Below are 24,194 nucleotides of genomic sequence, written 5' to 3'. Positions count from 1 at the left end.
AGGCAAGTGAGAAGGATTTGGTTTGCCATTCCCTTCCTCTGCAGAGTTTCCCTCCCCCACCCCCACCCCATTCCCTCATCCCAGTACTGACCTCACTTAGATCTCCAAATATGAAGAGATTGGGCTATACCACACTGCATTTCCTCCTTCCATTCATGAAAAGTGTTTAGACATACAGCCTAGATAAATAAAGACAAAAATCAAGATCACCCAACTCTATTTCAATATCAATTTATTTTAACCCCTCTGTCATTGAGTTCATTGTTTGATCTTAGGCCAATCACTCTTTGTCATCCAAGCCTATCTCAAAGGGTTTTATGGGGATAGAACAAAGCAACAGCGGGCAGGATACTTTGCCTTGAGCTCCTCCAGGAATGAATAGGATAAAACACAAACAAATTTTGTATATGAGATGAAGGGCTTTTTTTGTAGCAGGAACTTCTTTGCATATTAGGCCACACATCCCTGATGTAGCCAGTCCTCCTGGAACTTTACAGTAGACCCTGTATTAAGAGCCTTGTAAGCTCTTGGGGGATTGGCTACATCAGGGGCGTGTAGCCTAATATGCAAAGAAGTTTCTGCTACAAAAAAAGCCCTGGATGAATCTATCCTTTTTATCTGTCCCCTCACCCCAAGCATAGATTATCTGCTAGGAAGTATTTTTTTTTTCCTAGATAACTTTTTCTGTGTATGGCAAAGTGGGGTGATCTTGATTTTTGTCTTTATTTACCAAGGCTGTATGTCTAAATGCTATTCATGATTTCTGCTCCTGAACAATCAGGTTTGGAAAGTACACTGGTATTTATTCTATGACTTTGTCTGAACATTGTGCCAAAAGTAATAAAGTTCAGTGCTGTCAATGTACCTTCTGAGGAACATTTAAGTCTTGCAATTATATGCTTGAGAAGAGAACAAAGATCACTAGATGCACTGTTGTTTCATTTGTGACTATTAATTTTCCTTATCAAAGATGTGGTGCTTCAAGGGGGCAGAAAGTGAAACAGCACTCTGAATGCAGTGATGAATTTGTTAGCCTGTGTGTGTATGTGTAGTCTTTGACAAATAGCTGTCCAAACATGGAATATGTCAGTATTGTTTAGAGGGGGGAGATAATGGAATGGTGTTTTCAGCTTAGTTTAGATAACATGTCTGTCTTCTATAGCTTAGCATTCATTTTACCAACAGGATCCTACATACCCTCTGAATATCTTAAACAGTAGATGATTTTGGAATAACATTATGAACTAATCAAATAATGAAAATGAAGTACTGAACAGATTTATGGGACCAGGGTTTGTGGCATCATTCAGATGCTTAAAAATACCTTGCTTTCTTTTTAACAGTGCCCCATACTGTGAAATATTACATCATTCAAGAGGCAGAAAGAGATTCACTTTCTACTGCGGAAAGCCATGGCTTAGACCTACATGACCTGGCTATCATTTTCCAAACCATGAAGGAAGGAAAAAACCACACATGATAATTTAAATATTGTAATAGTATATGTTCATTCAGATCCTATTTCTAATGTCTGTTTAAAAAAACAACAACAGTGACCTACTGCAAGTATCAAAGCTAAAAGGTATGTTTAAGTCATTTTTGTGTCACACAAGTTGCATATCATAATTTTGACCAACTATCAGAACCCAGTAGAAGAAAAGTTAAATTGCTTATTTTAATTCACTCTCAGATTACCTTTGATTTGATCTAGCAGCTCTGTCCTGCTGGGATTTGCCTGTCTTCTCCTTGAAGCCCATCAGAATACAGTAGCAATAAGATGTTTGCTTTTTCTGTTCTTGAAAGAATGCCTATCTATCATTGCAAATATTAAAATTTCTCCTGTCTGCTTAGGAACAAAAACTGTCACTTTCTAATTTTCTTCCTGAGCAGATGACAGGTTAGGTGGCTGTGAATTCTGATTGAAATTGAAGGCTATCTCCTTCTTTTGTAGACATTTCCTATTTGAATGTTTATCATTGCCCAAGTGTGAATGGATATGTCTTTGCCTCTGTAACCTAAACCTTCAACTTGATGGCTCAACAGTTAGATTGATTAATACTACATTTACTCAAATGTAGGACTAGGTTCCCCACCGCTTCCCCCCCAGGTGTACCATAAAAAAGAGGAGTCATCTTACATTAGCATACAAGTTACAGCTATGTCAATAACAAAAAATAACTCTTTTAGGGGGGGTCATCTTATATTCAGGGTTTACAGTGAATACAGTATTTCCACAGCAGTGGCCATGTTCCTCTGTTGCATCAAAAAGGGGGAAAAAGGAGTCGTGTGGCATCTTAAAGATGATTTATTGTGGCCTAAGTTTTCACACATTAGAGCTCATGTCTGATGGGGTCCATCGAAGTTTATTCCACAACACATCCATTAACCTTGAAGGTGCCCCAAAATCTTTTTTTCTCTTTTGATCATTCTTATGATAACTGCACACAGCCTCCATGCCTTAATTAACTGTTCTCAGGATGCTGGACCCTCCTTGATGTGTTGTCTTGCTGTAAGGATTTAATCAGGTGCATGTTGAATTTATGTAGGAAATTAAATTTGGGAACATTGTTTACCTAAGCCTTGCGTATGAATTGAACTTTAGCTCCCACGGAAATTAATCATATTACTTTCCTAGCCTTGGCTAGGTTTATAGGGTTACTCGTGTTTCCCAAGCACAGATAGATTTTTACAATGTAATTATGAAGAATAGCCCAATGTGTCTTATGCTGTGATGTCTTTGGCCTATTCTTGGAACATTTCTCTGCTAATTTAGAGACCATGTTTATGCATAGGGATGTAGTTTATGCAAATATAACCTGTGCCTTTATCTTAGGAGCCGTTAGTACAACCAGCCCAGCACTATCTATTTTGGCAAGGAGACCTAGGAAATGGCCCTCAAGCCTTGGTGGCTCCCCCACAAGAGGATTGCCAAGAACTGAAAGTGACTTAATCACAGGAGAAATGCAATGATGTCACAATAAAAAGGCCGAATGAGGATAAAAAGCTCTCTACCAGCCTCCTTGAGACCAACCCATTCTCACTAGGCAAGCTGAGAGATATCACCAGGGAGCCAGAAGAAACCACTTCTAAACTGGCAAATGTGTCTCTGCCAGTTTGGGGGCAGAAGCAGCATTCCTGAGAGGCTACTATAGGACATACAATGACAGTTGGCATCAGCCCAGGAAGAGAACCCAGAGTCAGGCACACTTGTGTTTCATAACAAAGGCAGGAATCCATTTGTCCCCCTGCCCTAAATGATGCAGCTATCTAGACAAGATGTGTCAATCAGCAGTCCAGATGCCTCACCTTGCCTACTACCATCTCTAGATGAGCCTGTACTCAGGGAAAAAACTGAGGCAAAATAGGCATTAAGCCTTTCTGTTTTTTCTCTGTCCTCTGTCAGAGTTTTTCCATTTTCACTCACCCAACACCTCTTTTATCTTACTTTTGTCTCCTCACATATCTGGGAAAAAAATATTTTCTTGTAGCAAGCTTCCCTGGCCAGCTTTAGCTCACAGTGAGCTTTAGCCTCTCTGATGGCTGACCTACAGTGCCTAATAACCTGCAGATACTCTCCTTTAGAGATATGTCCTTCCTCATATTGGATGATTTGTTCTGCTCTCTCTCTCTCTCTCAAAGTTATTGTTATGCCAGTAAAGGTTTTTGGAATTGGATATGTCCTTGCCTCCATTTCTTGAATGTTTCCCTTTTCTCTCTTAATATATCTCAGAGTTCTTTGTTCATCCATGTTGACTTTTTGGATCCCCTACCATGTTCCTTTTTGTTGGAACAGTGATGGTTTGAGCCTGCAAGAGCTCCTCACTTGTTCTCTTTGCAAGATTTTGTTTCAGGGGTGGGATGGTTATGTGAGATACAGATAACTGCAATATGAAACACTGTAAAAGTATAGCCAGTATCATCAAATATGGATTCTTAGCACATGAATGGAAATGCTTGACTTCCCTGCCTATTCATCTGTGCTTTATAGCTGCTCCCTGTGGGCTTCTATCTAGCCTTCTATAGCGGGAAAATCATGTAGGGCCTTTTTTGTAGCAGGAACTCCTTTGCCTGTTAGGCCACACACCCCTGATGTAGCCAATCCTCTTGGAGCTTACAGTAGGCCCTGTACTAACAGCCCTGTAAGCTCTTGGAAGATTGGCTACATCAGGGGGGTATGGCCTAATATGCAAAGGAGTTCCTGCTACAAAAAATCCCTGGGCAAATGTAAGGCTTTGTGGAGTACCTGTGCAAAATAAGTTCTGTCAGACCTACCACATATAAAAACTTTCTGTTGTGCTGCCTTCTGTCTGATGTTGTGCAATTAAATATAAAAATCCTCCTGTCTTCTCATTTCCCCTAGCACATGCTATCTCCATAGCAGCAACATCAATTATATTCAATTAAAGTAACATTAGGAAAAGATAAACAGCATCTGATTCATTTTTCACACCTTTTAAATGTGCTTTAGTACATTTCTTGCAACACAAAACTCTTTGATCATGTCACCGGTCTGCCATGGACTCTCTGCCAGATAACTGCCACCATAATATTTGGAAAACTTCCATCCTAAACTCTAGTTCTGGTTGCCTAGCAGTTTGTAGACTTCAGATGTCTTCCTAGTATATAATGCTGTGGGTCTGGCCTAATTACACAGCATATAATCCATATTTAATTTGGTTGAATCAAGTTACCAGACTTAAGGCTACTTTGAGATGTCAGGTATAATCAAAGCCTTATTAAAACAGTGCATAGTACAAGGGATGTAATGAATAAAGTAGACCATTTAGAATGCATTCATCCAGAAAATATTGACAATTTCCTAGGAGAGGAAAATAGCTCGAGATCGCTTTCTAAACTCAAAAATAAACTGCTCACATCCAAATGGCACCACAGTTAAAATGATGGAGTTCATTATGGCAAAAGAACAGTGGATGGGCCTTGCCCTGCCTCTAAGCTTCCCAGCACATCCTTATGAATCACTATATCCATTGGCTGCTTTCTTCAGGAAAAGGATACTTCCACCATCAAGGGGCAGGGGTGATTTTTTACAGATTCATGCAGCTACTAAGGGCTTTTTTTGTAGCAGGAACTCCTTTGCATATTAGGACACACACCCCTGAGGTAACCAATTCTCCAAGAGCTTACAGCAGGCCCTTTAATAAGAGCCCTGCAAGCTCTTGGAGGATTGGTTACCTCAGGAGTGTGTGTCCTAATATGCAAAGGAGTTCCTGCTACAAAAAAAAAAGCCCTGCAGATCCACACATCATGTCATGAGCTGTTCCAGGGAGTCATCTGACCCTGAGTGTACTGTTTTACCATGGAGGTGGAAGGAAGGTTCTGTTCTTTGCTTACAGCTAGGTGGATACAACCCATTATGTTTGCACCAGAGAACTACATATTCCCACCAAGGTACCCAGCTGGGTAAAAGCAGATGGATTACGAGATACCCTTGGTTCACTGGGCCAAATAATTGCAATATGGAATACTGTGAAACTGTTATCCTTCCCATAATGTCACTAATATTATAGGGATAGCCCTAGTAGGAAATGCTAAGACCTTCTGTTGGGATAGGGCAGAACATAAAGATTTGCATTGTTTTAAAGCATTGGGTTTTTAAATTTATTTTATTTATGCCTGCAATGTCTTCCTGCTTGTGGGTTTCCTAGAGGTAACTGGCTGGCCACTGTGTGCATAGAATGCTGGTCTAGACTAGCCTTAGGTATGATCCATCAGTGCTCTTCTTATGTTCTCATATTCTTGATGGGGACTCAAAGCATCTTGCATCATTCTCCTCTCCTCCGTTTTATCCTTGCAACAAAGCTGTGAAGCAGAGTAAGCTGAGTGTGTGTGACTAGCCCAAAGCCACCCTGCAAACTTCTATGGCAGAGTGGGGATTCAGATCTTAGACTGACATGATTACACTATATTGACTTTTTGTAGTACACCTTTCTCAAGAAGAATAAAGATGAATTATGAAACAATGTTAACCTTCACCTCTCTCTCTCTCACACACACACACACACACATACACACACTATCTATTTCTATCTTTATATTTTAGGTTGAATTTTTGCTCTTTGCATTTTGTAGATTTGTCTTGAGAATGCACATTATTTCATTTTCAAACACAATTTATAGTGCATTTATATGTATGTTGTACATCATTTATATGTATAATAAATGTACAGTGCTGATTTACTGTCACACAAATAACAGTGAAAAATGAGCACACTTAAGCAGGAAAAAATTCTATGTGAGGAAGCAGAAAAATACTGCAAAAAGAAAGAATCATGGATTCTAAGATCACACATGAGAAGTCAAATGGAAACAGGGATTTGGGGCTTTTTTTTAGCTCCAAACAGCAGATGAGAAATGCAAAAGCCTTCCTAATTTACAGTCTGTCTTCAAAGCTCTCCTCCATAGTAGCCAAACCATAGATTTTGCATGAATTGGGAATGGCTAGACTGCCTAGTATCTGCATGAGATAAATAGTTACAGAGTCTCAGGTGTCTGAGGAATTTTTGAGAGCAAGAAATAAAATCTGGGATTCTAGTACCCCAGGACAATTAATGCAACTCCCCTCTCACCAAAATAACAAACAGTTAAAGGAACACTGGAACATTATCACAGCAACTGTTGCTCTTGTCCTCAAGAGGTTCATAAAGCTACTGCTTAGTTAACTGGTTTTGATTACCTTCCTTTAAGTAAGCCCTGAATAAAATGATAATGCAATATAATCTTTCATGAAGAGTCATTAAATTAGAATTTTCTCTGGTGGTACAATTAAGATATATAGGAATGTTATGTTCAAAGCCTAAGGAAGCAACCATCCCCCCCCCCCCCTGTTTTATATCTTACCCTTTTTTAATTAAAAAAGATGAATCATTAATAGCATTGGAATGTGTGGCATGCACTGGATTAAAAATAGTAATTGTGGGATGTTTATATCCCCTCTAGGTTTTGTGACAAGAGACCTGGAAGAAAACCACTGTTTAAGCATTTCTTGACTGCAAAATGGTTTGGAGGTGTTATTATTGATGTGGTTTTTATTGGAATGATTTTTCCAAAATGTGCTTGCAGCGGCTGTCCGCTAGAGAACAATTAATTCATCACAACAAGAAGAACTTGAGTTAAATGCATTATAGATGAACTGTTTATTTGTAATGAGGTCAAGCCGTATCTGACAATGCTTTACTCCTTTATTCAGTTTGGATCCTAGTGGTGTATTTATTTGTCTCGTGTTATGCTTGAGAAAAGGTGTTGACTGGTTTGGTTAAAATTCTATCCTATGTTGAGATTTACAGATTGTGTTATGTCTAAACTTTTCTGTTAAAAAAAGAACTTTGGTTCTGGCATGAGTTCATCAGTTAGGAGTTTGTTAGAGGACAAAGCCGGGAAATTTAATGAAATGCTGAACTTGCACCCAGCATGGCTGAAGTACAGATGTCCTAATAGGCACTGGATTGTCAGTTTGTGAATTTATATTGTGAATTGATAGCCTTATCTTTCTTCTTAAAATAAAATGTGCATTTTTTTTTCAAATTGAGAACAAAAATATTCCAAACCTAAGACAAAAACATATAAAACGGCAATCTTAATAAAAGAAGAAAGTAAAAAAAAAAGTGTACCATGGAATAGAATACTGTATCTTTACTTCTGTGCTGTCTGTTAAGTGCCATCAAGTTGCTTTCAATTTATGGTGACCCTAAGAATTAATGATCTCCAAAACATCCTATTGTTAATAGCCTTTCTTAGGTCTTGCAAAGTTGATGGAGTTAATCCCTCTCACGTTGGGTCTTCTCCTTTTCCTTCTGCCTTCCATTCTTCCTAGCCTTATTGTCTTATCCAGTGAGACTTGTTTTGTCATAATGAGACTTAAGTACAATAGCCTCAGTTTGGTCATCTTCTGTTCTAATGTCATATAAACAAGCAATAAGTGAGGTAACTTTTGTTAATGTTTGCAAAGGTACATCTTTTACTTTAATTAAAAAAAAGCTTTGTGAAAACTCATCATAGGGTTGCCAATCCCCAGGCAGGGGCAGGGGATCCCCCGGTTTGGAGGCCCTCCCCCTGCTACAGGGTCATCAGAAAGTGAGGGAGGGGAGGGAAATGTCTGCTGGGAATTCTATGATTCCCTATGGAGACTAATTCCCATAGAAATAATGGAGAATTGTTCCACGGCTATCTGGGGCTCTGGGGGGGGGCGCTGTTGTTTGAGGTAGAGGCACCAAATTTTCAGTATAGTATCCAGTGTCCCTCCCCCAAATACCCCCATGTTTCAAAAAGATTGGACCCAAGGATCCAATTCTATGAGCCCCAAAAGAAGGTGCCCCTATCCTTCATTATTTCCTATGGAAGGAAGACATTTAAAAGGTGTACGGTCCCTTTAAATGTGATGGCCAGAACTCTCTTTGGAGCTCAATGATCCTTGTCACACCCTTGCTCTTGGCTCCACTTCCAATATCTCCTGGCTCCACCCCCAAAGTCCTCAGATATTTCTTGAATTGGACTTGGCAACCCTAATCTATCAAAATATCCATTTTATGTGGAACCATCCTCTCTCTCTTTTTGCAGTTTGCAATTTATCAGGTGATATTTACAAGCACAAATCTACAAATCTGGTACATAATTCAACTTTAGGCAACATTCAGAAGCAGTATAACTTCACTGGATACCTTAATGAATAACTCTCATGACCATGAGAGGTCACAGTGGAATTGTGTACAGAATTCTGGACTCCAACTACAGTACTGTTCCCCAGGGAAGGAAGAGTTTGGGTGAGACATCCATTTCTTCACCAGTTTATGTGGTCTCACTTTCTCTGGTAGCTGCTCAGGAAAGTTGTCTGTCTTGGTGCTATCCCTGAAGCTGAAGATTATGTCCTTTTTCTGCTTTCTCCTACCTCCTCTCCCATATAACATGTCCAGTTGCTGTGTTCTGTTTCCTTGTACCTTCTGCCTTTCTAGTCCCCAAAAGACATGATTCTATTGATCTCCCAAACATTTTTTAAAGTAGCAAGTGCAATAGACCCTATTTTGGATTGAGACTATGTTCTATAGGTTTACGTCTTCCCCTCTGTGCTATTTCCCAACCTGGATTGATTCTATGGAGCTCTGAACATGAAACATCCATTGTCATTTGTGTTTCCATCCTCTGTACACTTCTGGTCTGTCCCCAGAGGCCTTTGCAGCATCCCTACAGTTCTCCAGAAGCCTAGGCAGAACAGTTTAAAATAGTCACTCATCCCTAGAGATACCTTACAATGTAATGCAATATCTGTGTTGCAATTTGGATTAACAAATCAGGTTGATCCTCTCATCTGTTTTTTAAGGGAAATTAAATACAAAGACTAATATATCTCAGTGTTCTGGAGGCCTAGCTTCAAATACCATGCTACATTTTATAATGTGTCTGCATCTGACTTTGTAGCTCCTGCTACCCTACTATTCCCTTCAACTGGCTACAAAAACATAATGAGAAAATGTAATCAGGTAGTTGCATTTTGAAATTGAATACCACCTTTCATTGTGATTTTTCACAGTTTAAGGGAGATGTTGCACTACAGTAGCTAGACTGTTGCATGATCAAGGTACAAGGGAAAATGGTTGGATCCGTCTATTGTATGGTGGAGCTTTTCACTGTAGGGGTGTGCAAAAAAATAAATAAATTCAGAATTAATTGGATTTGGAAATATACGGGACCAAAAAATTTGGAATACCGTATATTTCCGAATACCAGTACTTGAGCTGTATATACAGTAGATGAACGGCTATTTCTGAATATACGGCCCCATTATACCCTATGGCCATTGAAATCAATAGCAACATTGGACATAATTAGAGGCTACTGTGAAGCAGGGGGTTTGAGGGAGACCCCCCAAAACTACAGAGAAACTGCAGGGGACCCTCCCCTACAAACCCCCCTAAGTCCCAAAAGATTGGGCCAGGGGGTCCTTGTCTTTGGGCTCCCCAAAAGGCCCATTGCCACCAATACTGGGAAAAGCCCAATTAGTCACTTCCTCCACTATAATTGCTGTGGGGAAAGTGGCTCTGGCCAGAGGGGGGTTTGAGGAAGAGGCCTCAAAACTGCAGGGCAGCCTCAGGGGACTCCCTCGCATGTAATTCCCCTGGCCCAAAAAGACTGCACCCATCTGTGGGCACCCCAAAAAGAACACTGTTCTCAATGGTGAGAAAAAAACCAATTAGAGCTACTTCCCCCACTGTAATTGTCATGGGAAAAGTGGCTCTGGAGAGCAGGGGGTTTTGAGGAGAGCCTCCCAAACTGCTGTGCAGCTTCAGGGCACTGTCCCACACAAAACCCACAAGGCCAAAAAAAAATTGGACCAGGGGGTCCAATTCCTGGGGCACCCAAAGCCAAACCTAACTTCACACCAGAGAATCTCTATAGGACCCAAATGCACTACATCCATCTATATACTCTATGAACCCTGCTGGCCTGGAACCAATATAAACCCAGTTGCCAATGTCATTGCCACACAAAACACAATCTGCCTTTTTTGCACAATCTGTTCAAGGCAGAGCAGACCTGGCTGTAGCAAACCCAGATGCCAGCTCTCCAGCCCTGCCCCAAACAACACGGGGAGAGCTGACCAACCACAACAAGCATGCTGGTTCTGGGTCTCTCACCCAGATGCCAGCTTCCCTGACACAGAACACACAATCTACAGATGCCAGCTAACCAGCCCTGCCCCAAACAACGCAGGGAGAGCTGGCCAAGCACAACAAGCATGCTGGTTCTGGGTCTCTCATCCAGATGCCAGCTTCTCTGCCACAGAACACACAATCTACAGATGCCAGCTCTCCAGCCCTGTCCCAAACAACACAACTCTCAAACAAGAGAAGCGGTGGATCACACCTAGCTCCACATCATTCTGTATCTGACACAAAGCAAGAAGCATTTAGACTTACCTTGAGTGATGGATGGTTGGCTGGTCCAGGCTCTTTTGCATTACACAGGGTGCACCACAAGGAGACAAGCCAGAGTTGCACCCCAAATGAGGAAGATCACTGGGATTGTGTGAGAGGAAGGGAATCATTCCTTCTCTCTCAACTCAGCAGATTGTGTGAGAGGAAGGGAACCATTCCTTCTCTCTCAGCTCAGCAGCGACACACCAGCTATCACTGTCCCATTAGAGGGACCTCATCAATGGTATGGCTGCTGGCTGCCTGTCATCATCACTGGCACCTCCTTCTTTCTTCCTCCTGCCCCTGAAAAAAAACACTGGGTTATCCTGGCTGGGCCTGTGGATGCTGTCGGTTACAATTGGAGGCTGCAATGGCCCTTTCAGTATTATTAGGCATGTGTGGATGGGGACTACGGAAATTTGGATTGCTTTGCAGATTTTAAACCAGCATTCACTTTTGGTTTGGGAATGGATGAGAGGTGGGGGGGTGCACTGCCAATCAATTTGTGAGTGAGTTTTTGGGCTGTCTCCAAGCTAAAGAGTCCCAAGCGTTTCAATCTTTCTTCATAGGGAAAGTGTTCCAGCCCTTTAATCATTATAGTTGCCCTTTTCTGGACTTTCTCCAATGCTGTAATATCCTTTTTGAGGTGCGGCGACCAGAACTGCACACAGTACTCCAAATGAGACCGCACCATCGATTTATACAGGGGCATTATGATACTGGCTGATTTGTTTTCAATTCCCTCCCTAATAATTCCCAGCATGGCGTTGGCCTTTTTTATTGCAAACGCACACTGTCTTGACATTTTCAGTAAGTTATCTACCACGACCCCAAGATCTCTCTCTTGGTCAGTTTCTGCCAGTTCACATCCCATCAACTTGTATTTGTAGCTGGGATTCTTGGCCCCAATGTGCATTACTTTGCACTTGGCCACATTGAACCGCATCTGCCACGTTGACGCCCACTCACCCAGCCTCAACAGATCCCTTTGGAGTTCCTCACAATCCTCTCTGGTTCTCACCACCCTGAACAATTTAGTGTCATCCGCAAACTTGGCCACTTCACTGCTCACTCCCAACTCTAAATCATTTATGAGCAAGTTAAAGAGCATGGGACCCAGTACCAAGCCCTGCAGCACCCCACTGCTTACCGTCCTCCACTTAGGGTGGCCAGACCGTCCCGGTCTCCCGGGACTTTCTTGGTTCTGGCCCCCAATTCCCGGCTCCCGGGCTGGGTATACCGGGACCATTAAGAGGTCCCGGTTTAGCCAGCCAGAGAGCCGGGGGCCGCGCGCCCGGGCGGGGAAGGCGGCGAGTGAGGGAGGGAGCGACCATGCGCGTGCGCAGATCGCCCTGTGCACGCGCAGGGACGCTCCCTCCCTCACTCGCCGCCTTCCCCGCCCGCGCACGGGGCCCGGCGGTGGCGGCGGAGGCCCGGGAGGGCGTCGGAAAGGCCCGCGCTGGCCGCTGGAGGCCCTCCAGCGACCACCGCGGGCCTTTCCGACGCTTCCCCGGGCTCTAAACCCCCACCCCTGGTCCTCCTCCGCCCGGGAGGGCGTCGGAAAGGCCCGCGGTGGTTGCTGGAGGCCCTCCAGCGACCACCGCGGGCCTTTCCGACGCTTCCCCGGGCTCTAAACCCCCACCCCCGGTCCTCCTCCGCCCGGGAGGGCGTCGGAAAGGCCCGCGGTGGTCGCTGGAGGCCCTCCAGCGACCACCGCGGGCCTTTCCGACGCTTCCCCGGGCTCTAAACCCCCACCCCCGGTCCTCCTCCGCCCGGGAGGGCGTCGGAAAGGCCCGCGGTGGTCGCTGGAGGCCCTCCAGCGACCACCGCGGGCCTTTCCGACGCTTCCCCGGGCTCTAAACCCCCACCCCCGGTCCTCCTCCGCCCGGGAGGGCGTCGGAAAGGCCCGCGGTGGTCGCTGGAGGCCCTGTCGGTCACTTCCAGGTTCCTGTCCTGCATCTCGACCTGTGTTATTAGTGACAGGCTGCTTCGGCGTGCCGCTGCGCCGGCCCCCTGGGCCCCACAACGATGGGACCGATGCCACAGGGACGGGCTCGAAACACTCTATAACCCCTCAAAAGAACAGCAGTCTAGCTCGCTTCCCCCGAGCCCTGCCGCCATAAGCCTCAAGGGGGCTCATTTTGCGGCATCTCACGGCGGGAGGGTGGCACCCGCACAGGACACATATCAAATGAAAGAGGGGGCGCAGGGCTATCAGAAACAGCCGGCGGAGGGAGTCGGGAGACCACCCCACTGGGGGATCCACACCCCGAAAGTGATGAAGGTGGCGCAGATAGAGCCAACAGAGCAAACAGGACAAAATAAATAGGCTGCATTATGCAGCACAGTTGAGAAAGTGCCTTATCCCATATACTGATGAAGTATATACAGGATTTCAGAACAAAATTGTTTCCGGCAGTGATATTTGGGGGATTTTTGGGGATGTCACAGGAAGTGCTGTGAAGTCACTTCCTGTTTCCGGCAGTGGCATTTGGGGGAAATGATGTCATTTGGGGGAAATGATGTCACAAGAAGTGATGTCACTTCCCATTTCCGGCAGGTGACATGGGGGAGATGATGTCACAGGAAGTGATGTCACTTCCTGTTTCCTGTGGTGGCATGCCGTCACCGGAAGTGACGTCACTTCCTGTTTCCGGCGGCGCGCTCGCTGCGCACGCGCGCACCCCTACCTTCCCCCCCCCCAACGTGTCCCTGGCTGGCCTTCAGACATTATGGTCACCCTACCTCCACTGCAAAGACTGCCCATTTATACTCACTCTCTGCTTCCTATTACTCAGCCAGTTTTTGATCCACAAGAGGACTTGTCCTTTTACTCCATGACTCTCAAGCTTTCTAAGGAGCCTTTGATGAGGAACTTTATCAAAAGCTTTCTGGAAGTCAAGGTAAACAACATTTATCGGGTCTCCTTTGTCCACATGTTTGTTCACCCCCTCAAAGAAATGTAACAGGTTAGTGAGGCAAGATCTTCCCTTACAGAACCCATGCTGAGTCTTCCTCAATAACCCGTGTTCATCAATGTGCCTACTCATTCTGTCCTTGATAATGGTTTCTACCAACTTTCCCGGTATTGAAGTCAGACTGACTGGCCTGTAATTTCCCGGATCTCCTCTGGAACCCTTTTTAAAGATGGGGGTGACATTTGCTACCTTCCAGTCCTCAGGAACGGAGGCAGATTTCAATGAAAGATTACAGATTTTTGTTAGAAGATCCACAAGTTCAACTTTGAGTTCTTTCAGAACTCTCGGATGTATGCCATCCGGACCCGGTGACTTATTAGTTTTTAATTCGTCCATCAGTTGTAGGAACTTCTCTTTCGTCACCTCAGTCTGACTCAGGTCTTTACACAGCTCCCGTATTATGGCTGCAAATTGGATTCGGAAGTATACAGCACCATATACTTCTGAATCACAGGTGATTCGGACGTTTCTTCGGTTCGGCCAAACCGAATGCACACCCCTACTTTTTAGCATGGTACAGCCTTAGATATTTGTGGATCCAAAAGGATTCTGGAATGCCTTGAAGGAACATGCAAGACACCAAAGAAGCAATTCTGATGTTGTCTTTGTTTGGATGCTGGATTAAAAAGGCAGAGGACAAAAGACAAATATGCACCCTGGATTTCTCTTCGTCACTGTTCCCTGATAGTCACAACTTGAGCAAAAGATTGTGAAGGGGGGAGGAGGGAATAAAAGTGGAATGAGTCTTGTGCTGCATTTCACAAGGCATGTCATATAGTCCATTTAATAGTTTATGACTTAGGTCAGAGGAAGGTGAAGAAATCTTTCTTCTCTATTAGCTGAAGTGTATCCAGGGGAACAGTATACTGTGACAATGGAGTTGTTACACACATAATGGATTCATCTGGACTGAGTCATCCAATGCTCCTGTTGTGACAATTTCTTGGTTCTTTGCTAATAAGTCACCTGAGCTGGAGGTATCACATCAACTTGTTGCTTCAATTACAAACAAAAGATATGGACAGTTCTGGGAGACATGAAGGTCTACTGGTCAGTCTGGTGTTTTGAGTTTGAACTTTTTTTTTTGAGATTGAGATTGGATTTATACAATCCCCTTCACTTTGAGTCTTCAAATGTACACCTGAGTCCTGTGTGTGTAAACATCAACTCTCATTCCAATGTTTCAGTATTCAAGGCAGACATCACACTATAATATAATCTGTATTTTTCCTTCTTTCTTAAAGATGGGATTTTAAACATTACTTGAAGAATTGCATCTGCAAATGTATCAAGTTTCACTGGGAGCTGCCCAGCTCAAAGTATATCGCAGAGGTAAAGCTGGTATTCAAACTTCAAACATACAGGTCAAACATCAAACTAGCACATACTAGTTTCATTGTGATATATTGGTTCTAAAGTGTGATATTATGCTATATTGTATTTTACAGTTTTCTAGGCCTCCTTGGAAGGAGGTGAGTTGTTATTGGAGCTTGGAATATAGAATATGTTCTGGACATTCATTCTGGTTATTATTTAATATTGCAGTCTTCAAGGGAAATATTGGTTACATTTTCTCTTCCATTTTTGTATCTTTAAAAAGCAGCTGTAGGGCTCAAGCTGTAGGTCATACATGAAGTGCAGAATTGTGTGTTGCAAATGTGTGCATAAATTTATTTTTTGCACATGGTGTTCCAAGCAGTGTTCCAGGCTGATGTTATCAGATTAGCCTGTATAGCCTTGGTAGTTTCATTTTGCTTTTGCTAAGTATCTGAGTCTCCTGGCAGAATGGCTTCCAAGCTGTTCCCAAGAGAATGTTTTCATTCACAGTCTTCCAAGCTCTTATCAAGAACTTGTTTTCTTCCACCACTGAGTACCAGGTGCAAGATCTCTCACTGTCTAGAATGAAGCTTTGATGATGCTGTTCTTGACTTGTAGCCAACAATTAGGGTATAAGACATTTAGTTTTAGTCATGTGTCTTGTCTTGAGTTCTGGTTGGCTTTGGTATGTATGTTTGAGGCCCAGCAGACTGAAGCCTGGTATTTTTGTAAGTTTGATGCTTTATTAAAATCTCCTTGTAAGTAAATCTGGATCTTCCATATGATTTTCTTAGGATTTCTGTGAACCTTGGACCAAAGCCTCAAACAACACTTACATGGTACAGTGGACTCTCTGGAAGACTCAGGTTCAGTTTTGCCACAAACCTCACTGGCACTCTTGAGCCAGTCACATTCTCTCAGTCTCATTTACTTCATATACATGTTGAGAGGATTTTTAAAAAATTGGAAGGGAGAGCTATATATACCACCCTGAAGGAAGAATTACAGAAAAATGCACAACATAAATGCATGAGGGCTGGATCCAGCTGGATTTTTTTCTCAGTTCTGTCCAACATCCCTCCTTTCCACAGGCCCATCTCACATAACTCCATGAATGTCCCACAATACCTAGCAGGGCATTTTTGAAGGAGTCAAAGGGGACCCCCTTGTTCCTATTTCACTATCGAAAAAGCTGACTGAATCCCGCTTTTCCTTAGCATGTTTCTCCCTTTTTCTTGGAAAAACAAGCATGAGGGTCAAGTTAGTATTTAGAATTGAAGGGCAGGGTGGTTTTTTTTGTTTGTTTGTTTAAATACATACTGAAATGTCATTCTGAGAATTAATTGTTTAAGGAAGATGTTGGTGAGAACCAAACAGAGGAGGGGAGAAAATGGTATATTTTATTGAGGATCAAGCATACAGAGAAATGTAAAATTCATTATTTGCTCTATTGCATAAATAAGACATCTCAGAAAAATATTTATTTTATGGGTCATGACATTATATTATGAGATGGGAATCATGGCTTGGATTCAGCAAAGGGTCCCCATCAGTGATGCTCTTCTTCATCATTACCTCCCCCCTCTTCTGCAACCCTCCATGTCTCCAAAAATTCCCAGAAACATCATGAAGGAATAACCAGGGCACTCCAGAGAGATGGGGGAATGCCCAAAACCAACCCCTCTTTCTTTGTGTAAATCTTCCAGTAGATTCAAACTCATGTATATACAGTGGGCTGTGTCATATGTTCACAATTGGGCCCTCAGTTGTATCTGATTGGCAAGCAGGCAAGCTAATCTGAAGGCCTCCCTTCATTTGCCACTCAAAAAGTTGTAAAGTAATAGCCATTGCTGAACTTGAAGAAACAACCATGCTGCTCCTTGGAGCAGATTAGCTCTGTCATTTTTCATTATTCAAGCCTTAATGTGATTGGGAAAAAAACAGAATGGTTTTCTCTCAATATGTCTTCCTGCAGGATAGTGCTGGAATTCCTCTGCAGCTCTTACCAGGCCCTCAGAGATCCCCAGTCATGTCTAATGTGCTGAAACAGAACACAATGCTAAACTAACCCTGATAATCCAGGCCCTTGGAGACCTCATTGATGGTGGTGAGGCACAGACTAATTCCCAGTCAGGTTCTGCTTTCACAAATGCTGCAGAGGTAAAAATCATGTCTAATTACTGGTGTTGTCTAACAACTACAAGAGCATAACAACAATAAAACAATAATGCTTTTAATTAAGGATAGGATTCTGACAGCTTTCAGAAGACTTCCAGAACTGTCGAAGCAGAAATGCAAAGTTTGGCCTAGGAAAACAGTCCTTATATCTGCCATGGGACAACTAGGCAGGCCTCCATAGCACTGTGTTTTTTCCTGTGGTCATCACATTCAATTAAAGAGCTGCCCAAGGAGTTAGATACTACTTTCATAGTGTACAACCTAAATATTTTCTTTGGGTTCTGGAATTCCTTCCTGTTTATATTTAGATCCACTTCAGTTCAGGGGAGAGCCCATAATTCACTAACATAGGACATGCAAACAAGTACAAGGCATCAGGTTCAGACAAGAGGAGACTGGAAAGGCCTTTCTCTGCCTCACAGCATGAAGGTAAGGATGCCAGCCAGAGAATGCAATAGGGGTCTTCATGCTAGGACTTCAAATGTAAGGTAGAGCTGTATGTACATTGCTCATAAAAGACCAAACTAGAAAGCAGAAGCTAGACATGTGCAGAGCTACAGCTTTGAACTCTTATCTGTCCTAGAATAGCCACCCATTAGGGATTTTTCTGTCTCATTAGCTTTCAAGATGTTTAAGCAGGTGAGGAGCCTTAAATAGATTATAATAGGAACATAGGGAGCCATGCACTTTAAGGAACATGAGTGGTAAAGATGAGACAAGCTGCTGATCTTGAGCTGAACATGGCATTGTGAACTTTTACTGTCTATAGAATACTGAAGGCTCTCTTTACCATTTAGTAAGATCCTTTCCCTAGACTTTGTTCTTCAAGTTATTTTATTTCAAGGGAAGCTTTTGAAAATATTAACAATAGGTCTGCTTTCTGTCCAACAGCCCAATCCTGAAGATGTCTGCTAAGAAGAAATTCCAACTGAGTTTAATAGGACTTATTTCTTAATACATTTGCTTACTGTCATAGCCTTGGAGTGACAATTCATTAGCTTCCTCACCCCTTCAGATGAACACTCTATAACTTTTTCCCAGACCTTTCTAGACATTCTTTGAATGCACAGAAGGCAAAGTAGATGGGGGATTGTACTTAATCTCCCATCCCCTGACCTTGCCGGTTTCTGTGGAAGGTCTGAATACAGCCAGCCTGTACAAAGTAGTGACTGGATGGGTACTTAATTGGTGGTAGTCACTGCTATAGGATTCAGTGATGGCTGCTACTTGTTAGCTTTAAAAAGCAATTAGATGAATTCATGGAGGCTAGTCAATCAGTGGTTATTTGCCACAATGCCTAAATGAAATCTTCACATTTAAATAGCCTTCTGAAGATTAATGTGAGGTGAGGGAGACTCCATGCACTGCTTGTGAGCCTACTTGGGGCATCTGGCTGGCTTCCATGTGAAACAATGTGCTGAACTAGATGGACCACTGGGCTGATCAGCTACTCAGTTGGATCCAACCAGTATGTCTATTTATAAAAAAGTAAGATGGCATTTTCTTTGACTATGCAGAAAGGCTATGCTGAGAATCATTTACTGAGAATGCAAGTATAAAAGCAAGGACAGGAACTGGGTGAGGCTGAGTGAAAAAGCTGGCTCGATCCAATCCATTATTGTTTATTTACTTGGAAGATGTATATGTTAGCCTAAAATAGTATCCACAAAACTGCCATCAAGTCAAGAGTCAGTTATGAATGCACAACTTAAAACGATCGTTAAAAGCCTGAGAATCAACATAGATGCACTCCCTTTCACTCTCCTTGCAAATATAATCAATAAGACCAAATAAAGCTATTTCCATCCCAAATGAAGGCCAGCATCTACATTGAAATGGGTCTCCTCCAAGGCCAACTGCAGCTACATAGTCACCACCTGTTTGAATGAGATACTAAATATTTTATCACAATCGTCAGTTCCCTTGGTTCATTTGCATCTTCATGATCAATGTATGGACTGATAAAACCCTGAGCATCAGAATTTTGTGTGTGTGACAGTTTACTTATATGCATAGTGGTTAAAAAGCCATGCAAGACCACACATTCTACAGTTTGCTTTCTTTAGTGGATTATCAATGTGATGTAATATGGAGAAATGATGCCTTTGAAGAGGAGGAACTGAAAGCTGCAGAACACTGCACATGCTATGACATGCATACTTTGTCCCGTGTCCGAAAACAAAACATGGAATAATGTAGAATTCTTACGGCATCAGTTCTGCTTTGCAAATAATAATAATAATAATAACTTTATTTTTATATCCCGCCCTCCCCCGCCGAGGCGGGCTCAGGGCGGCTAACAGACATGGAGATCCCATGATTCATATAAAACAATGTAAACAATTTTACATATCAATTGCATAATAAATTATTTAGAATAGATAAAATGTATAAAATGGGTGTTAAAATACTATAATCATAATATCCACAAGATGGTTAGATGTCCACACGTCAGATTAATCGGGTTCTATCTCGAAAGCAAGCCGGAAAAGAAATGTTTTGCAAGCCCTGCGGAATTGGTTCAGGTCCCGCAGGGCTCGCACCATCTCTGGAAGGTGGTTCCACCAACGAGGGGCCATCACTGAGAAGGCCTGCTCCCTAGTAGCCTTCAACCTAGCATCTCTTGGCCCAGGGATTGTTAGTAAGTTCTGAGAGCTAGATCTCAGTGCTCTCTGGGGCACATATGAGGAGAGGCGGTCCCTTAGGTAGGCAGGTCCTCGGCCATATAGGGCTTTAAAGGTAATAACCAGCACTTTATAGCGAACACGGTACACAACCGGCAGCCAATGCAGATCCCGCAGCCCAGGCCGCGCAGGTTCCCACCGTGGTAGTCCCTCCAGCAGCCTGGCCGCCGCGTTCTGGACTACCTGAAGTCTCCGTGTTCGGTATAAGGGCAGCCCCATGTAGAGGGCATTGCAAATAAGACCAAGTAATTCTGAAGGCCAAAGGGGGAGAGGGGATTCATCCTTCAGAAGGCTTTTTCAGTAGAATCTCAAAAGTTCCTTTACATTGAAGGCAGGTTTGAGAAGTGGTCTAGTAATCCCATCTTGTTTCTTCCTTGCGATCAGCCTTTCTGAATATTGCTATTCTGTGCTTTCTCAGGATGATTTTGCTGGATGACTGTCAGTTGTTAACTGCCTAAAGCATGCATCAGCTTGTTCAGAATATAAGCACCATGCTGTGGCAGAACAGTTGTGGCTCGATGTCTCCATCTTGTCATGTTTTCTCTTCATGCAAAAACAAGAAATCAGAAATTTAATGAATGCTTGCAGCTCTCTGAAGCAATAAATACTGTTGAAAAATGTTTCCCTTCTCTTTCATTAGGAAATCAAGATCCTGATGGGCAGAATCAACAAAACACTCTTCCATGGTCTTCAGATGAGAAGGGGCTAAATTTTAAATCCTATGCATACAGAAGGGAAGCAATGATTTTATGGTCGGTCTGCAGGCACAGTTGGTTGATTAGCTATGCATATTGGTTTGAGAACATCAGCTGAGTGTTATCTGTATGTATTGGGGCATGTGAGTCTTGCCAGTGATTTTTATAGAGTGACAAAAGAGAGCAGGAAGGCTATCTTCATCAGCAACTGAGTGGTCATGATGGTGGCAGTGGTGAAGCAGTGGCAGCTGCTGCAGAAATTGCAGAGTGGAATCCTGGGAAGGCAAGAGTGGATTATTTAGAAGCTGCTTGATGCTCATCTATGATTTGTCAACTGCCACAAGTCTAAAGATTGGCCACCATCATGTGCCTGCCCCCACTCTGGGCTCCCATGAAATGCCACCTCCCACCCCACTGGTGGAATGAATAACTGCAGAAAAAATTGGGTGAGAAGAATTTTGGAAGCCTTCCGGCTTTAAAAGAACCACTGCAACGTCCCAGTTTGTAGAGTCCGTGAATGGGATCAGGAGGCTTTGTTTTCTGTAATATCTCATTGTATGGAAACATTACTTTTTAAAATATATAATCAGCTAGTAATTTGCATGTGGTATGCCTCTCTCTTATTTATTTTATTTGTTGCTATTTTACTAAATAGTGTCCCTCAATAAGACTGCTTCTCTTTTAACCAAAACATCCCTTTAAATTATACTGTTCATTTTTGAAATGTGTGCTTGAGATGAGAGAAAATTGGCGTTGTGGTTAGTTCAATTCTCAAAAGCATCACTTGTGAATATTAAAGTGTCACTAATCTCCACTGCAAAAAAGTGGGAGTGGTGATTGTTCCTACATTTGGGGTTCACAAATTATTATTGCCTTGGGGATGTCATCTGGCCCTGCTTAGGTTTAAACAAACCTTCTATAAATTATCGACTTCTGCCATTGCTGAATTGCTCGCGAAGCTTCCTTTGGCTATCAGTGTCAGTTTTTGGAGCATTAATGTGCCATATGCTTCTGCGACAGCCATCACAATGGAGTAGAGTTCCATGGCCAGAAGGACTTTGGCATCTTTCTGCTTGGCGTGACAACATTCTCAAGTACTGGGCAAGGATAAAAGCCGGATTCAGGGAGGGGGAAGAAAAACACTAGCAGACTGTTTGCAAAGGTAAATGAAGTTGTTATTGTTATTTTCTCTCCTGTCAGTTAGTTGTAAAGATTTCACATTCCTCACACAGCAATCTTGCATTCTGTGATTTTTTTGTTCGGGTTTTGTTTTGAGGGGTTTTTTGCTTAAGCTCTCCAATGTTCAAACTGCACTTCTGGAACTAATGCTTAACCTTTAAATAAATATGCTGCGGGCTCATGAATGTCAGAGGGGAGGTAACAAACCTTTTTCATGTGGCTTGCTAATGACACTTCTAAGAAATACCTAACAATCCATTTCATTTAAGAAAGAAGAAGACACCTGGATTTCTTGGCACGTGCACAGAGCAAGGAAAGAAATAGCATACATCGTAGCATGACTGAAAACAGCACCTGAGACATGTCAATAAATGTTTCAGAAAAGAAAGCTGTAAAATGGCAGGCAAAACCTTGGGTTTCTGCCAGTGATGCTTATGAAATGAGGAGAGAGGAAGGTATATATGTTATCATGTAATGAAAGCCAGGCTTAGCTAAAATACAAAAGAGTAAGAGACCAGTAGGACCTTAAAGACTAAAAAAATGTATTTTAGGGGATGAGCTTTCATGAATCACTGCTCATGGAAGAAGAAGAAGAATAATTGGACTTATATCCCACCCTCCACTTGGAGTCTCAGAGTGGCATACAATCTTCTCTTCCTCTCCCCACAATAAAGACAACCTGTATGGTAAGTGGGGCTGAGAGAGTTCTAAGAGAACTGAAACTGACCAAAGGTCATCCATTTGGCTACATGTGAAGGAGTGGGAGTCAAACCTGGTTCTCCAGATTAGAGTCTACTGCTCCTAACCACTACCCCCAGCTGGTTTTCAGATACTAAATATAAGCTTTGTGGATGGTAAGTGAGGATAACCAATATTCATGTTTTTGAAGATTCACAGTAGTGCTGAAACAAGGTACTATTTTTATTCACAATAAGGGCCCCTCCTCAAAAAAGAATGCTACACCCAAAAAGATTTTCATTACTGTAAATACTTTTAACCTGTATGCAAAGGAATTCCTGCTACAAAAAAAGCCCTGGAAGAAAATCTAGAATTTATTACAAAACTACCCTCTCTCTCTCTCTCTCTCTCTCTCTCTCTCTCTCTTTGGAACTCCCTTTATATACCATCAATGTTGTATTTCAGAGGCATCAATTACCTGTAAACAAGATGCTCTTTGGCTGCTAGTGATGTCTGCCAAAATGCTTTAGTTCCAGGGTATCTTACTTTAATTCTAGTTCAGCACCAGCTCTACCTGCTTTCATATTGCCATAAATACACTGTGCCTGCTTGAATGTATGTAATTGAATTATGAAGGTTTCCATAGCAACTTCTGCAATTAATTAAGATACTTGGGTGTAGTAAGTTTATAGATGCAGAAAATATTTTCATGTATAAATAGTGCAATCCGTTTATGCTCAAAGGAGTTTTCCCCTCCGTTCACTGCTGAGAAATTGGGCTATTTTCCCCCATCGGTGTTGATAAATCATTGTGTTATTCCCCATAAACTTGGTAAATAATTCCCTACGCTTAATGTCTGCTAAGAGCTGGCGGAGAAATATGAAGGGGAGGGAAGTGAAAATTGAGCATAGTCTTATGTGAGGTTTGCTCTTTTGAATACTGGCACAAAGGCATCCTGAATAGCCCGATCTCAGAAGCTAAGCAGAGTTGGCTATGGCTAGTAGTTTGATGGGAGATTACCAAAGAAGACTGGGGTTGCTATGCAGAGGAAGGCTATAGCAAACCACCTCTGCTCATCTCTTGCCCTGAAAACCCAAGGGTCCTGGGGTTACCATGAGTTGGTTGTGACCAATGTTCCCTCTAAGCTGCAGAATCTTGTGAGCAAAAATTCTACTTTGTGAGCTGCTGGCATTAAAGTTGTGAGCTACTGCATAAATTATTGTGCTTTGGGGACATCCATTCTGAGCTAAGACAAAAATGTGTGAGCTGGAGGTTAAAAATTTGTGAGCTAGTTCGCACTAACTCAGCTTAGAGGGAACACTGGTTGTGACTTGACACCACACAATTATTATATTATGAAAGGGGAGAAAAAGGGTTGGGAAAGGGAAACAGAGAAAAGAAACACATGAGGAAACCTTAGCAGAGGGGAAGTATTTTGTCCAAAGTCCTCAGACAAGAAGTTGTACCAGGGCAGAGGTCCTCTGTCTTGTTGATCTTGTGGGCACTTTGGGGACTGTGTTGGTGAGGAGTGAGCTCCACCAGAAAATGGCTACCACAGTG

The sequence above is a fragment of the Heteronotia binoei genome, chromosome 12 (genome assembly GCF_032191835.1).
Source record: "Heteronotia binoei isolate CCM8104 ecotype False Entrance Well chromosome 12, APGP_CSIRO_Hbin_v1, whole genome shotgun sequence".
In the NCBI taxonomy this organism is placed as follows: Eukaryota; Metazoa; Chordata; class Lepidosauria; order Squamata; family Gekkonidae; genus Heteronotia; species Heteronotia binoei.
The sequence above is the reverse complement of the archived record's forward strand: the minus strand, read 5'-3'. Positions refer to the sequence as shown.